Here is a 14910-nt window from a genome sequence, read left to right on the forward strand (position 1 = left end):
TGTACAAGGTGGGACATGTTCCCACGCGTAATAGTGGTATCTATGTCCACAATCTGACACTTTTTGCAGCGTCCTCTGTGACAGGGTTGAATGGAGTTGTCCTGACAGCCGGGCAGTTTGCTACGAACAATGATCTGTTTGAGGTTTGGCGGTTGTTTAAAGGCAAGCAGTGAAGGTGTGAGGTAGGTCTTGGTGAGGTGCTCATCCTCATTGAGAATATGTTGCAGGTCACGAAGAACATGGCGTAATTTTTCAGCCCCTGGGAAGTACTGAACAACTAAGGGTACCCTGTCAGTTGCAGCACGTGATTTTGTAGTAAGCCAGCGAGCAAAGCTAACATACTACAGCGCTGTAGAGCACACCCGCCTCCCTGCGTTTTCAGCGGTGGTGCGCTATTGCCCATGCGCGGACGTGCGCCCCCTGGTCGTCACGAGAAGAAACGGTTTCCACCAACATGGCGCTGGAGTGTACAGAATGAAAGAGGAAAGAAGAAAGGCAGTACGAAAGGAAGGCCGTGTGATTAAATTTACCGCATGGAGAAACGGGATACGCAGCTGGAGGAGTTTTCGAGAGATAATCGGTGTATCGGCATAAGGTGTGTCTGTAAAGCTGCTCGTTGACCGTTTACGGTGAGGTTTTTGCTCCGAGCGCAGCTGTTCGTTGCTGATTGTGACCCTGGCGGAGCTGGGAGCTGGGGCAGGAACTCACCGGAGTGGAAACAGGGCTGTGAACTGGGACAGAGAGGAGTGGTGGGGTCTACTTCAAAAAGTAAACATATCAGCCAAAGAAAAGGTCAATACGTAATTCCTAGGTTTCTGTTTCAATTAAGCAAATTAATTTAGAATTAATCAATTTAAATATAAGCTTTTTAACACCATCGCTGGGCTTCTGTTTAACGTTTCAAAAACACAACAGTTTTGTTCTCTCTTTGGATATTGAAAGGGTAGCGTTTTAAAATCTGTTAGGAGTAAGGCCAGGTAATTGGCTGTCTCATGTTCTTTTTCATTTTTAACTGTTAAGGCTGATTCAGTCATTTCTCAATAAAGTCTCACTTGGTAAGGAGCAAGATTATACTTCACGTTTACGTGTAACAAAGAAAATAACAACAATATTTTATTTGATGCTTTCCCCTGTTAGGTCAATAGATAATGTCTTTTGAAGTTAAGATGAATTTGGAGTGTAATGCAAGGTTAACAAATAATTAATACAAAATGAGTGATCAGGTGTTTGCTGGATATCTGAAATAAAAGTGGATCATTTTAGAAATACTCAGGACTTACAGCATCTGCAGGGAGAAAGTTAATGTTTCACGTCAATGGCATTAATATCAGAAAGCCATCAAACCAATTCTTAACACTTTCCATTGCTGCCAGACCTGTTGAATATAAAAACAAATTTTCTGTTTTTCCCTATAAAGTTAAGCATGTTTATGTCAGAGAGATTGCAATATATGCATCTTACATTTTTCAGTTCTGTTGAACTTTTAGTTTACGAAATGCTTAATGTTAATTGTATTGTAGTTGAATATTTATGTTTGGGTCGTGAACATTAACCATGGATTTACTTGTGCCTTAGGCTGAAACAATGGCTGTTGGAATGGTCTATATTTGTAACGTGTTTCTGTACATATGCAACAAGATTAAACTCCAGTTCTGTCTTTCACTTGGTATTCTGGAGTAGGACATGGTAGTCGAGGATGATAGCTGAAATGTGAAAGTTGGAAACAGAAGAAAATAAAGCTAAAATCTCAGTGCCAATTTGGGAAAATGGGCAGAGAGCAAATTTAATTTGATTGCTTTGTGTTCTCAAAGTTTGAGCCACAAAACCAATTGAAGAATTAATTGGACACATGGTCATAGATTTCTCTTTGACAGAGTAATAACCTATGTGTAGTGTTTATTTTGCGAGATGGATATCTATCTGTGAGATAGTGATGATGTTTAACTGATTTAACTGAAAGATGAAAATTTAGTTTGGGGATCCCTGGATCAGTGCAAAGATATTGCAAATTGGCAGGCAACTGGTTTTAACTGATGTCCAGTTCTTAAGAAAAAAAATCTCCAGATCAGATGTCTTCTGCCTTTAAAAAGATGGAAAACAGTAATTTCCTTCACCTTCATGGAGCAAATAAGATATTCGCAGGTGACACAAACTTTATAGACTCAATGATTATCAATTTTTGAAAATAGTCCAGACACCAAATGCAGGCATGAATACAATGGCAGGATTTAAGACAGGCAGGATGACGGTGAATGGCTCCTTTATTAGATCTGGTTCTTAGAGCAAAAAACAAACTCAAATGACAGTAATGAGCAAATGAGCCAGGCCTAAGGAATGTTTAATGTGTACAGTTCTGGTGAGACACAAAACATTGTTTTGTGCTGATCTGCTCTGAGTAAAGTGGCAGAGACCTCAAAATGACACACGATGATGATAAATCATGATGAATCTGAACAAGTTATACAGCTCATGAGGATTCTGACCCTACAGTGAATGTATTAGCCATAGACTCTTAGCTGTGTTTGTTCTACAAAACTGGGGCAGCTTGCTTATTATGTTAGAAGTGAGATTTACTGCAATTAAGCAACTTAAAACCAGGAAGTGCTTCAGGTGAGGTGAAGAAATACCTTGAACACCACATTGATGTATTCTCTCGTGATATATACTGTTGAATAAACCTTCTGTAAGAAACACACATATTAAGTTTGAAGTGAAACATAAGATGAATATTTTTGGAATATCTGTTTATATGCAATTTACCAAGTTAGGACATTGTATCCATGTAACAAAATCTGATGTTTGACATTAAACTTGAAAATGTCATAAAAGATGTACAAAAATGTTACCAGGGTTGGAGGATTTGAGCTACTTGGAGAACCTGAATAGGTTTGGGAGAAGATTTGTAGCTCGGGTGCTACAGAACCACAAGAACCTGAATAGGCTGGAGTTAGTTTCTGTGGGGCGTCAGAGGCTGAGGGGTGACCTTATAGAGGTTTATAAAATCATGAGGGGCATGGATAGAATAACCAAAGTCTCTTTCCCCAGGGTAGGGGAGTCCAAAACCAGAGGGCATTGTTTTAGGTGAGCAAGTAAAGGTATAAAAGGGACCTGAGGGGTAACTTTTTAAGTTAGAGGATGGTGTGTTTATGGAATGAACTGGCAGAGGAGGTGGTGTAGGCTGGTACATACACCATTTAAAAGGCATCTAGATGGGTATATGTAGAGGAAGAGTTTAAAGGAAGATGGGCTAAATGCTGGCAAATGGGACAAGGTTAATTTAGGATATCTGGTCGGCATTGATGAGTTGGACTGAAAGGTCTGTTTCCATGCTGTACCTCTCTATGACTCTGACTCTATTAATAGCATCAGATAATAAGTATTAGAGAGATGAAAAGCAACTGCTTTAAGGTTCCATAGACAAATTGCTCTCCTTCCTTGACAATGGTTAAAATCCTTCTAAAAGATACAAGTGTATTTGAATATGAGGCTGGCTACAAGTTAATTGAATGAAAAGTGTGCAATCAGTAAATGATATCAAAGAATGCCATGACATCTAGGCACAAACTTCCATTGGCATGTGATATTAATGAGGTAGCTTCCCTGGACTGAGATGTATGGAACAAAACACAAATATTTTCATCCTATGTTGTATTGAAATAAATAATCAGATCAAATTGTCAGTAAGGAGAGATTGGTGTAGTGGTGATATTACTAGACGAATTCTTTGGAGCACCAAGTTCAGATCCTAATATGTCAGCTGATAGAATTAATCTGAAATAAGCTTGTTTTAATAATCTTGACTTGAAATTGCTGCATTAATATATATCCATATGGTTCACTCCTATCTTTATAGGAAAGGTAAGGAGTCATCCTTACTTGCTGTTTTTGTTTTCATTTTTCATGGAATGTGGATGTTGCTGCTGAGGCCAACATTTATTACTTATCCTTGTGTCCTTGAGGTCGTGGCGAGCTGCTTCTTGGAACCTGCAATCGGTTTGGTGCCAAAGATCTGCTACCTTTTGTCTTTCTTGGTGGTAGAGGTCGCAAGTGTGAAATGTGCTGTTGAATGAGCCTCTGTGAGTTGCTGCAGTACATCTTGTAGATGGAGCATAGAGCTGCCAATGTACATCTGTGTTGGAATAAGTGAATGTTTAAGTTTGTGAATTTGTTACCATTAATTCACTCTACTTTGTCTTGTTTGGTGATGAACTTCTGGAGTGTAGTTGGAACCTCTTTCTAGATAGTATTTCATATGAGTCTTTAGAATTTCCTTCAGCTGTGCCGTAAGCGTTTGACTCTTCATGTCTGTACTGGCTCCCTAAGAGTAAGTCAGCTAGTCCAAATTTCTCTGTTTTCCTGTAGTCCTACACTTATTTGGAATAAGGTGCAAACCAGATTTTAACCACTCATTTTATCAGAAAGTTTTTCTCTCAATGCCTTTGATGTTTGTGTCAGTCATCTTCAGTCAGTAATTGCAGGGGCACTGGCTATAACCTTTTAGTCTTCCTTTAAACTTGGAGGTCCCAGAAGACTGGAGGATTGCAAACATTACTGCCTTGTTTGAGAGGAGTTGTAAGTATAATCCCAGAAATTACAAATCAGTTAGTTTAATTTCGCTGGTAGAGAAACTACTGAAACAATTATTTAGGATAAAATTAGGAGTCACATGGAAAAGGTGAGTTGATTAGGAAGAATCAACAGGGTTTATAAAGGGGAAACTGTGTCGACCTTGCTGGAATTTTTGAAGAGGTAGCAGGTTTGATGCGGGTAACTCAGTTGATGTGGTATATGGATTTCCAGAATGTATTTCATGGTGTCCCATGACCGACTAGTGTGCAAAGTTATAGATCAAGGTATAAAAAGGACAGTAGCAACAAGGATGGTTAATTGGCTGAGTGGCAGGAAAAAGAGAGTAACAGTCAATGGATGTTTTTTCAGGCTGGAGGAATGTTTGTAGTCGAGCTCGCCAGTGGTCAGTTCTGGGGCCCTTACTTTTCCTGATAGAAATTAATTAATCGCATCTTGGTGTGCAGGGGACAATTTCAAAGTCTGCAGATGTCACAATTCTTCAAAATTTAGTAAGCTGAGAGGAGGCCAGTGTGGGATTCCAAAAAGTATTCTGGATTAGTGGTGCTGGAAGAGCACAGCAGCTCAGGCAGCATATTCCTGATGAAGGGCTTTTACCCGAAACGTTGATTTCGCTGCTCCTTGGAAGCTGCCTGAACTGCTGTGCTCTTCCAGCACCACTAATCCAGAATCTGGTTTCCAGCATCTGCAGTCGTTGTTTTTACCTCCTTCCAAAAAGTATTGACAAGCTGGGGGAGTGCGCAGCTTGGCAGATGAGCTTCAATGCAGAAAAGTATCAAGTGATGTAATTTGGTCACAAGAAGATTGAAAAACAATGTTAAATAAGGAGTTTAATTCTGAAGGTGATACAGGAGCAGAGGGACCGATGTGTATTTGCACAGATCATTGATATGACAGTACTGGTGGAGAGAGTTGTATAGAGTCCCCTTATTAGGGACAGAGAGTAAGTGCAACAAGGTGCTTTTGAACTTGCACAAGACAAGTGTTAGATCTCAGAGGAACTACTATGTACATGAATTCATCAGATTGAATAAGTTACATAGAAACATAGCAACATAGAAGATAGGAGCAGGTGTAGTCCATTCAACCCCTCGAGCCTGCTCTGCCAATCAATGTGCCATCAAGTCTGATACCCTAATCTCTCTCTCTCTCCCCCTCTCCCTGCGTGCCCATCTCAAACATGACCTCTCTATCCATAAGAGCTATATCTACCTCCTGTCTGAAAACAATGTTTTGACCTCAACCACTTTCTTTGGTAATGAATTCCGAAGCCTCACCACTTCTGGGTGAAGAAATTTCTCCTCATCCCATCTAAAAGTTAAAATTCTAAATTGGATGAGTGCCAATTTTGATAGTATTAGTCAAAAGTTGATTGGCAGATATTTGTAGATAAAGGAACAGCTGGAAAGTGGGGAGCCTTCAAAAATGAGACAAAAGTCCAGATACAGTACATTTCCTACTAGGGTGAAAGACTAGGTTGGTAGATGTAGAAATGCTGAATGATTAAAGAAATTTAGGTTCTGATCAAGAACAAGAATGAAACATATGACAGGTATTGACAGCAGGGATAAAATGAATCCCAAGAGAAGTATTAACGCAATAGGTGTATACTTAAGAGGGAAATCAGGATGGCAAAAAAGGAAAAAGAGAGCTTTGGCCAACAGGTTTAAGGAGAATCTAAAGGATTTTAACATGTACATTTAAGGACAAAAACGTAACTGGGGAGAGAATAGGACCTCGTAAAGATCAGCAAGGCCAACTGTGTGTGGAACCGCAGGAGATGGGAGAGATTCTAAATGAATATTTTGCATCAGTGTTTACTGTGGAGAAGAATAGGGAAGCTAGAGATCTTGGGGATATAAATAGCAGTTTCTTAAAAAGTGTCTATATTACAGAGGAGGTGGTGCTGGATATCTTAAAATCCATAAAGATGGACAAATCCCTAGGATCGGATCAAGTGTACCTTGGAACTTTGTGGAAGCTAGGGAAGTGATTGCTGGGCCTACCGCTGAGATACTTGTATCATTGATAGCCATGGGTGAGATGCTGGAAGACTGGAGGTTGGCTAATCTAGTGGTAAGGAAAAGCTAGGGAACTATAGATGGTCAGCCTGACATCAGCGGTGGGCAGGTTGTTTCTGAGGGACAGGATTTATATGTACTTGGGAAGGCAAGGACTGCTTAGGGGTAGTCAACATGGCATTGTGCGTGGGAAATCGTGTCTCATTAACTTGATTTGAGTTTTTTGAAGAAGTTGATGAAGGCAGAGTGGTGGACGTTGTCTGTATGGACTTTAGTAAGGTATTCAAAAAGGTTCTACGTGGTAGACTGGTTAACAAACTTAGATCATATAGAATACAGGGAGAACTAGCTATTTGCATACAAAATTGGCTTGGAGGGAGGAGACAGTGGGTGGTGGTGGAGGGTTCCTTTTCGGACTGGAAGTCTCCAACCTGTCGTGTGCCACAAGGGGTCGGTGTTTCGTCCATAATGTTGTGTCACTTATATAAATGATTTGGATGTGAATATAGGCATTATGGTTAGTAAGTTTGCAGATGACCCCAAAATTGATGGTGCAGTGGACAGCGAAGAAGGTTCCCTCCGAGAACAACGGAACCTTGATCAGATGGGCCAATGGGCCAAGGTGTGGCAGATGGAGTTCAATCTAGATGAATATGAGCTGTATTTTGGTAAGGCAAGTCAGGGCAGGGCGAGTGTTGCTGAACAAACAGACCTTGAAATGCAGGTTCATAGTTCCTTGAAAGTGGAAATGCAGGTAGACAGGGTAGTGAAGGTTTGGTGCATTTGCCTTTATTGGTCAGTACACTGAGTATAGGAGTTGGGAGGTTATGTGGCTGTACAGGATACTGGTTGGGCCACTTCTGGAATACTGCGTTCAATTTTGGTGTCCCTGCTATAGGAAAGATGTTGTGAAACTTGAAAAGGTTCAGAACAGATTTACAAGAATGTTGCCAGGATTGGAGGGTTTGAGTGCTAGGGAGAGGCTGAATAGGCTGGGGCTATTTTCCCTGGAGCGTCAGAGGCTGAGGGGTCATCTTTTACTGGTTTATAAAATCATGAGGGGCACAGATAGGGTGAATAGCCAATATATGTTTGCCAAGGTGGGGGGAGTCCAAAACTAGAGGACGAAGGTTTAAGGTGAGAGGGTAAAAATATAAAAGGAATCCTGAGGGGTAACTTTTTCATGTAGAGAGTAGTTAATGTATGGAATGAACTGCCTGATGAAGGGGTGGAGCTGGTACAATTACAATATTTAAAAGAATCTGGATGGATATGTGAATAAGGATGTGAAGAGATATCGGCCAAATGGTGGCAAATGGGACTAGATTAATGTAGGATAGTTCCTTGGGTATGGAGGCTTTTCAGGATATCGCTTTTCATTTCCCCAAGTTCTCTAGCTTCCCTATTCTTCTCCACAGTAAACACTGATGCAAAATACTCATTTAGAATCTCATCTTTTTCCAAACTTTCCACACGTAGGCAGCCTTGCCGATCTTGAAGGGGTTCTGTTCTCTCCCTAGTTACTCTTTTGTCATTAAAGTATTTGTAGAAACCCTTTGGATTTTCCTTAACCCCACTTTCCAAAGCTGTCTTGTTCCATTTTTGCCCTCCTGATTTCCCTTTTCAGTGTGTTCCTACTGCCCTTATCCTTTAGGGATTCACTCAATCCCTGCTGTCTACATCTGACATGCTTTCTCCTTTTTCTTGACCAGAACCTCCACTTTGAGTCATAGAGATATACAGCACAGAAACAGACCCTCCGATTCAACTTTTCCATGCTGGCCAGATAGCCTATCTAAATCTAGTCCCATTTTCCAGCATTTTGCCCATATCCCTCTAAAACCCTCCTATTCATACACACTTTCATGTACCTTTTAAATGTGGTAACTGTACCAGCCTCCACCACTTCCTCTGGCAGCTCGTTCCCCACACACACCATGCTCTGCATGAAAACGTTGTCCCTTAGATCCCTTTTAAATTTTTCCACCCTCACCTTAAACCTCTGCCCTGTAGTTTTGGATTTCCCCACCCGGGGCAAAATCCTTGCCTATCTACTATATCCAATCACTTCATGATATTATAAACCTCTATAAGGTCACCCCTCAGCTTCTGATGCTCCACAGAAAATAGCCCCAGCATATTCAGCTTCTCCCTATACCTCAAACCCTCCAATCTTGGCAACATCCTTGTAAATCTTTTCTAAACTCTTTCAAATTTCACAATATCCTTCGGAACTGCACACAATACTGTAGAAGTAGCAGAACCAAAGTCCTGTTCAGCCGCAACGTGACCTCCCAACTCCTCTTCTCTATGCACTGACCAATAAAGGCAAGTGTGCCAAATGCTGCCTTCACTATTCTATCTATGTGTGACTTCTCTTTCAAGGAACTATGAACCTGTGCTCCAAAGTCTCTTTGTTCACCAACACTCCCCAGAGCCTTACCATTAAGTGGATACATCCTGTCCTGATTTGCCTTTCCAAAATGAAGCACCTCACATTTATCTAAATTAAACTCTATCTGCTGCTACTCAGCCCATTGGCACATCTGATCAAGATTCTGTTATACTCTGATTCTCTAGTCATTCAGCATTCCCTACACCTACCAGCCTTGCCCTTCGCCTAAAAGGACATTCTTTCTCTCTGCACTCTTGTTATGTCATTTTTGAAGGCTTTCCACTTTCCAGCCAACCTTTAACCTGCCCCAATCCAGTTTTGAAAGTTCTTGCTAATACCAACATAATTTAGCCTTCCTCCAATTTAAAACTTTAACTTTTAGATCAGGTGTATCATTTTTCATAATTATTTAAAAACTAACAATATATGATCACTTGCTACCCCATTGACACCTCAGTTTATTGGCATTCATTGCAAGAGGATTTGAGTGCAGGGTCTTGGTGAGACTACACCTGGTGTGTTGTGTGCAGATTTGGTCTCCTTATCTGAAGAAGAATATTCTGGTTGTGAAAGAAGTGCAGTGAAGATTTACCAGCTAGATTTCTGGGATGACCAGACTGACCTATAAAGAGAGACTAGATTGTTTAGTGGAGTTTAGACAATTGAGGTGAGAACCTTACAGAAAGTTGTAAAATTCTAACAAGATTTGAAAGGGTAAACACAAGAAAGATGTTCCTGATGACAGGGTGTTCAGAACCAGCAGCCACAGTGTAAGGATACAGGGTAGGCCATTTAGGACTGAGATGAGAAGGAATTTCTTCACCCAGAGAATGGTGAACATGTGGAATTCTCTGTCACAGAAAGTGGTTGGGGCAAAACATTTAATATTTTCAAGGAAGATTATATATAGCTCTTGAGGGTAAAGGGTTCACAGGGTATAGGGAGACAGCACAAATGGGATACTACATTGGAAGACTAGCTATTATCATCTTGAATGGCAGAGAAGTCAAAGTCTCAGAGGACCTACTTCTGCTACTGTTTTTGATGTTTCTATGACAGTTCCATTACTGTCACTGAGTTAGAATCCTGAAATTTCCATTTCTTAGCACTGTAGGTTTACCTACTTCTTGTGAACTGCAGCTATTCAAGAAGGCCACTCACCAAAACCTTATCCAAGACAACTGACAATGGAAAATAAGTGATGTCCTAGTTATCAATGCTTGTGTCTTATGAACAAATGTTGAAAAGACTTATCATGACAGCTTAGTATGTTTCAAAGTTTAAGGTATCTTCAAATTTGAAAGTATCTTGCATATTCAAATCTAGGGTCATCACTACTTTCTTTCAATCAGCCAACTTGTGCATGCCGAACAAAAAGAAGAATAGTGAGTATGGTTAAAATCTGAAACAAGAATGGAAAATGCTGTAAATTTTTGTCATGTCAGGCAGCATCTGTAGAGAGAAAACCAGAATTTAAATTTAAATTTCGGGTCGATGACCTTTCAGAACTGGTAAAATTTTAGAAATAGATTTTGACTAAGATGTGAATGGGACAAGGACAAAGGGATCTGTGACATTGTGGATTAAAGGAGAGTGAATGACTCAGCCTATCAAAGGGAATAATTAAGAGCAAAAAATAATTCAAAGAAACAAAAGATGAGCCTAGAGCAAGTGTGTTGCTGTTTGAAAGTAAGAATAGAAGAAACATTGAACTGCAGAGAAAGAGACAACAGAGTTCACAGTCTGAAATTATTGAACCCTGTATTGAAGGCTGTAAAATACTGAATCAAAAGATGAGATACTTTCTCAAAGATAGAGATGCCAATGCAAAAAAACAAGGTGGAATGTTAAGTTGTAGGGTTCACTCTTGCTTCTGGACTGAATGGACAGTGTCGTGACTGCTGCTTTTTTGCAGGCTGAAGTACACCTTGTTGCTCAGGGGTCTGCTCAGGCCACAGGTTGTCTGCGATTTGAACAGTTTGGGTCTTGGATTTGAGATTTGAACTGGTTTAGACAGATTTGAATAGCAATGAGCACATGTTGGTGTATAAGACAAGCGTTTGGCCAGAATTTTGTTCTGTGAGGGATAGAAGTTGGGAAAAGGGAAGATCCTACACTACTAAACCAAGAGTCGAATGCACTGGTAAGATTTTATCACAGAACAAAGAAGCCCAGGAGGGTGGAAAGGAGGTGACAGGCCTCAGGTGTTTCCACTGTGATAAAGTGGGACATGTAAAGTCACAGTGCTGATCGTTAAATAAAGGCACTATGGGAAAAGGTGTGGTAAAAGAAGCTAAGCCAGTGTCATTAGTGAAGGAGACCTCAAGAAGAGCCGAGGAGCTGCAGGAGTGCACAGCCTAGGCAAGGGCCAGGTATGGATTTAGGACCTGATCTCTACAAAGAATTCACATCTGTGGGTAAAGTTTACTCAGAAAGAACAGGGGGAGAAGGACAAGAAGTTATAATTTTCTTAGATACAGGATCTAACCAGTCACTGATGGTAAGGGATGAGCGAATTTGTTACCTGGGAGTGGGTAATTTGTGAACGGATGGACAGAAATTTTAGTGTTCCCCATGTAAGATCAGGTGGGAGTGCCAGCTCAAGACTGGGGAAGTTACAGTGGGAGTGATTTACAGTTCCAGGAATTCAGTTTATTCTTGGGAATGATTTGGCAGGATCCAAGGTGGGAGTGACACCGCTTGTTGTGTGGAAGACCAGAAACTGAGGAGTTAAAACAGAACTGTCCTGATATTTTCCCAGACTTTGAAGTAATCAGATCCCACTATCATAAGTCACAGTATGTAGTGAAAAGTAAAGAGAAAGATGAAGGAGTTGAGGTTCAGTTAGTGGATACCCTGTTTGATGTAATGGTGCAGGAAAAACCTGAACAGACAGAGGGTGAGACAAGTGTTTAATCCTGAAAGGCTAAGTAAAAATGCCAGATAGAAAAGAAAGGTATCTGGTATGTCATGTGAATATGTTGAAACCATATTAGTTACTGCCCTGCAGAGTGAGAAGTCAACTCCAAATGATGTGGATTTTGATGTGTCTCAAAATAGATTAAAAAATGAAGAAGTCCTTGAGAAGGATAGGTTAGTAAGCTATCTGTCTCAGGAGCATAGAATGCAGGTGATAGATTTGTTAGTGCAGTATAAGGACATATGTAAGAATCAGATGGGGAGGACTAATGCCATTGTACGTGAAGGAGACTTCGGAAATACTGTTCTGATAAAACAACTCCTATCAGCTTAATCCTTTCAAAGTCAAACAGATCTAAATGGAGGTGGAGGACATGCTCAACAAGGACATCAAACCAAGCCAGAGCGAGTGGAGTTCGCTGATTGTCTTCGTTCCCAAACTGGATGGGACTCGACGATTCTGCATAGATTATCAGAAGGTCAACACCATCACAAAATCGGACTCATCCATTTCCTAGATTGGAGGACTGTATAAAAGTCACCAGTTACATCACCAAGTTGGACTTAATGCGTCGTTACTGGCAGGTACCTTTATCAGAAACGGCGAAAGAAATTTCTGCATTTGTCACCCCAAATGGGCTTTATCACAGTGGCTCACTGGTTAGCACTGCTGCCTCTCAGCACCAGGGACCCCGGTTCAATTCCCACTTCGGGTAACTGTCTGTGTGGAGTTTGCACATTCTCCCCGTATCTGCATGGGTTTCCTCTGCATGCTCGGTTTCCTTTGGCAATCCAAAGATGTGCAGGGCCGGTGAATTGACCATGCTAAATTGCCCATAGTGGTAGGTGCATTAGTCAGGGGTAAATGTGGGGGAATGGGTCTGGGTGGGTTACTCTTTGGAAGGTTGGTGTGGACTTGTTGAGCCAAATGGCCTGTTTCCACACTTGAGGGAATATGATCTGAGGGGAATCTAGTCTAACCAATTTAAAGTAATGCCCTTTGGAATGAAGAATGCTTCCGCCACATTCCAAAGACTCTTGAACAGAGCTGTGGCTGGGTTAACAAACTGTGTGCAGTCTATTTGGGCGATGTAGTGATCTTTAGTAAATCCTGGAAAGATCACTTGATACAGTTGGCAGAGGTCTTTGAACGACTACAAGAAGAAAACTGGTGTAAACTTTAAATAAAACTGAATTTGCGAAAGCAGAGGTGACGTTCTTGGGGCATAACATCGGGTCATGGAAGGTTGACCCCACGGAATGCAAAGACAACGGCCGTTGAGGAATTTTCACGACCAATCTCAAAGAAAGGCGAGCTTTGATTCTTAAGACTCAGCAGCTTCTTTCAGAAGTTTGTTCCAAGCTTCAACAGTGTAGTGGAACTGTTAACCCATTTGCTGAAGAAGAACGCATAGTTTCGGTGGACAGAACAATGCCAGGAGGCATTCGACCATTTGGAATCCATATTAACCACCAAACCAGTTTTGCCTCCACCAAACTTTAAAATATTTTGAAAAGTCGCCATTGATGCTAGTGACATAGGAGATGGATCTGTACTCCTACAAGAAGATGAGGATGGGATTGAAATACCAGTGGGTTACTTTTCGAAGAAATTCAACAACCATCAGAGGAAATACTCCACAATCGAAAAAGAACTGTTGAGTTTGGTACTGGCCTTACAACATTCTAATGTGTATGTCAAGAACGATGTGTCCGAGACGGTGGTGTACAGAGATCACAATTCTCTTACGTTCTTAGTTTCATATTGTCTTTAAAGTTCTATTTTGTTGGAGTCTTATGTTACAGACATTTAATTTAAAAATTATCCATGTTACGGGTCGTAAGAATGTAATCACAAATGCATTATTGCGGATTTAACTGATAAAGTTTAGATGCAATTTATATTTATTTAATGTTGTATATGGGAAGAAGTTAAGGTGAACTTATATTAAAGTGTCTGTATGTTAGGGTAATATATTTAAAGAATAGAAAAACAAACTCTCTTTTCATGGTTCATTTTTTCCTTAAGGGGGAGGTGTTATGAAGACATGGTTGTACTGTACCTTTTAAGAAAATTAAAAGCTGGCAGAACTACCTGACAGCACCAAATGTTCTGAACAAGATACAATGTAACCTTTGGCCCAGCAGCTGATTGCCTGAAGACAAAAAAACAAATTTGAATTAGGTCAATCAATTTAAACTATACCCCAAAAAAATACCAAACTCCAATCAAATTTGAATTTAGTATATTGACAATATTAAAAGCACAATGACACAATCTGAAGCTTTGGGGATATAAGACCGGGAAAAATTGAACATTTGGAGAACTGCCAAAAGACCAACAAATATAGACTGCTAGTCAAAACTCTTGAGAGGTACCTGTCTAGAGAAGGAGTTTGCACAGAGAGAAACATCAACATCGATCTAGAGAGCAAATCTACAGAGGAAGATATAAAGAGAAGATTCGACTGCGGGCTGGCTTTGAAATTTGAATTTTTCAGTAAATCTTAATCGAGGGTTTTATCGGACTAGTATTATAGAAGGAAAAGTAAAAGATAGATTAGAGGAATTGTTAGTTAATTGTTAGTTAATAATTGTTATACTTTAAGAAATAAAGTGTACTTTTACTTAGTCTCTCAAATTTTCACAGATTACTGTGTAGGGTAAATCTTTTCTGTATTGCTGGTTTAAATTAAACAGAAGGGTTTACCCCGTGACATACCGTGAGTCAAATTGTTATGACTAGACCATTGTCTATTAAAAAATAGAATATATGTAAGAACCAAAAGTAAAATGTGGCAGGATTCCATATTTTGAGACTCAAACAAAAATAAGCAAGAATGACTAAATAGGTATAGGTATGCTAAACATGGGTAATGTTTCTAAATTACTGACAGCATGTATTTGATCATTAGATTTGCGCATTCAGGAATAACATTGGGTAAATATGAGATCATAGACAAACTGTGGTTCAACACCCCACAGACT

The 14910-nt window shown here is 40.2% G+C and overlaps 1 protein-coding gene across 5 annotated transcripts in view; it reads left to right on the top strand.

Moving 5' to 3' along the window:
* The first annotated feature begins 444 nt into the window (after positions 1 to 444).
* The window catches only part of apc (APC regulator of WNT signaling pathway), a 193807-nt gene continuing 179341 nt past the window's right edge, over positions 445 to 14910 (top strand). For all 5 annotated transcript variants that reach the window (XM_060837378.1, XM_060837396.1, XM_060837413.1 and 2 more), the window contains exon 1: positions 445 to 595. The gene's annotated coding sequence lies outside the window, so the exon portion shown is untranslated. The remainder of the gene's footprint in view (positions 596 to 14910) is intronic.

Source organism: Hemiscyllium ocellatum, chromosome 2 (assembly GCF_020745735.1).
Source record: "Hemiscyllium ocellatum isolate sHemOce1 chromosome 2, sHemOce1.pat.X.cur, whole genome shotgun sequence".
NCBI lineage: Eukaryota > Metazoa > Chordata > Chondrichthyes > Orectolobiformes > Hemiscylliidae > Hemiscyllium > Hemiscyllium ocellatum.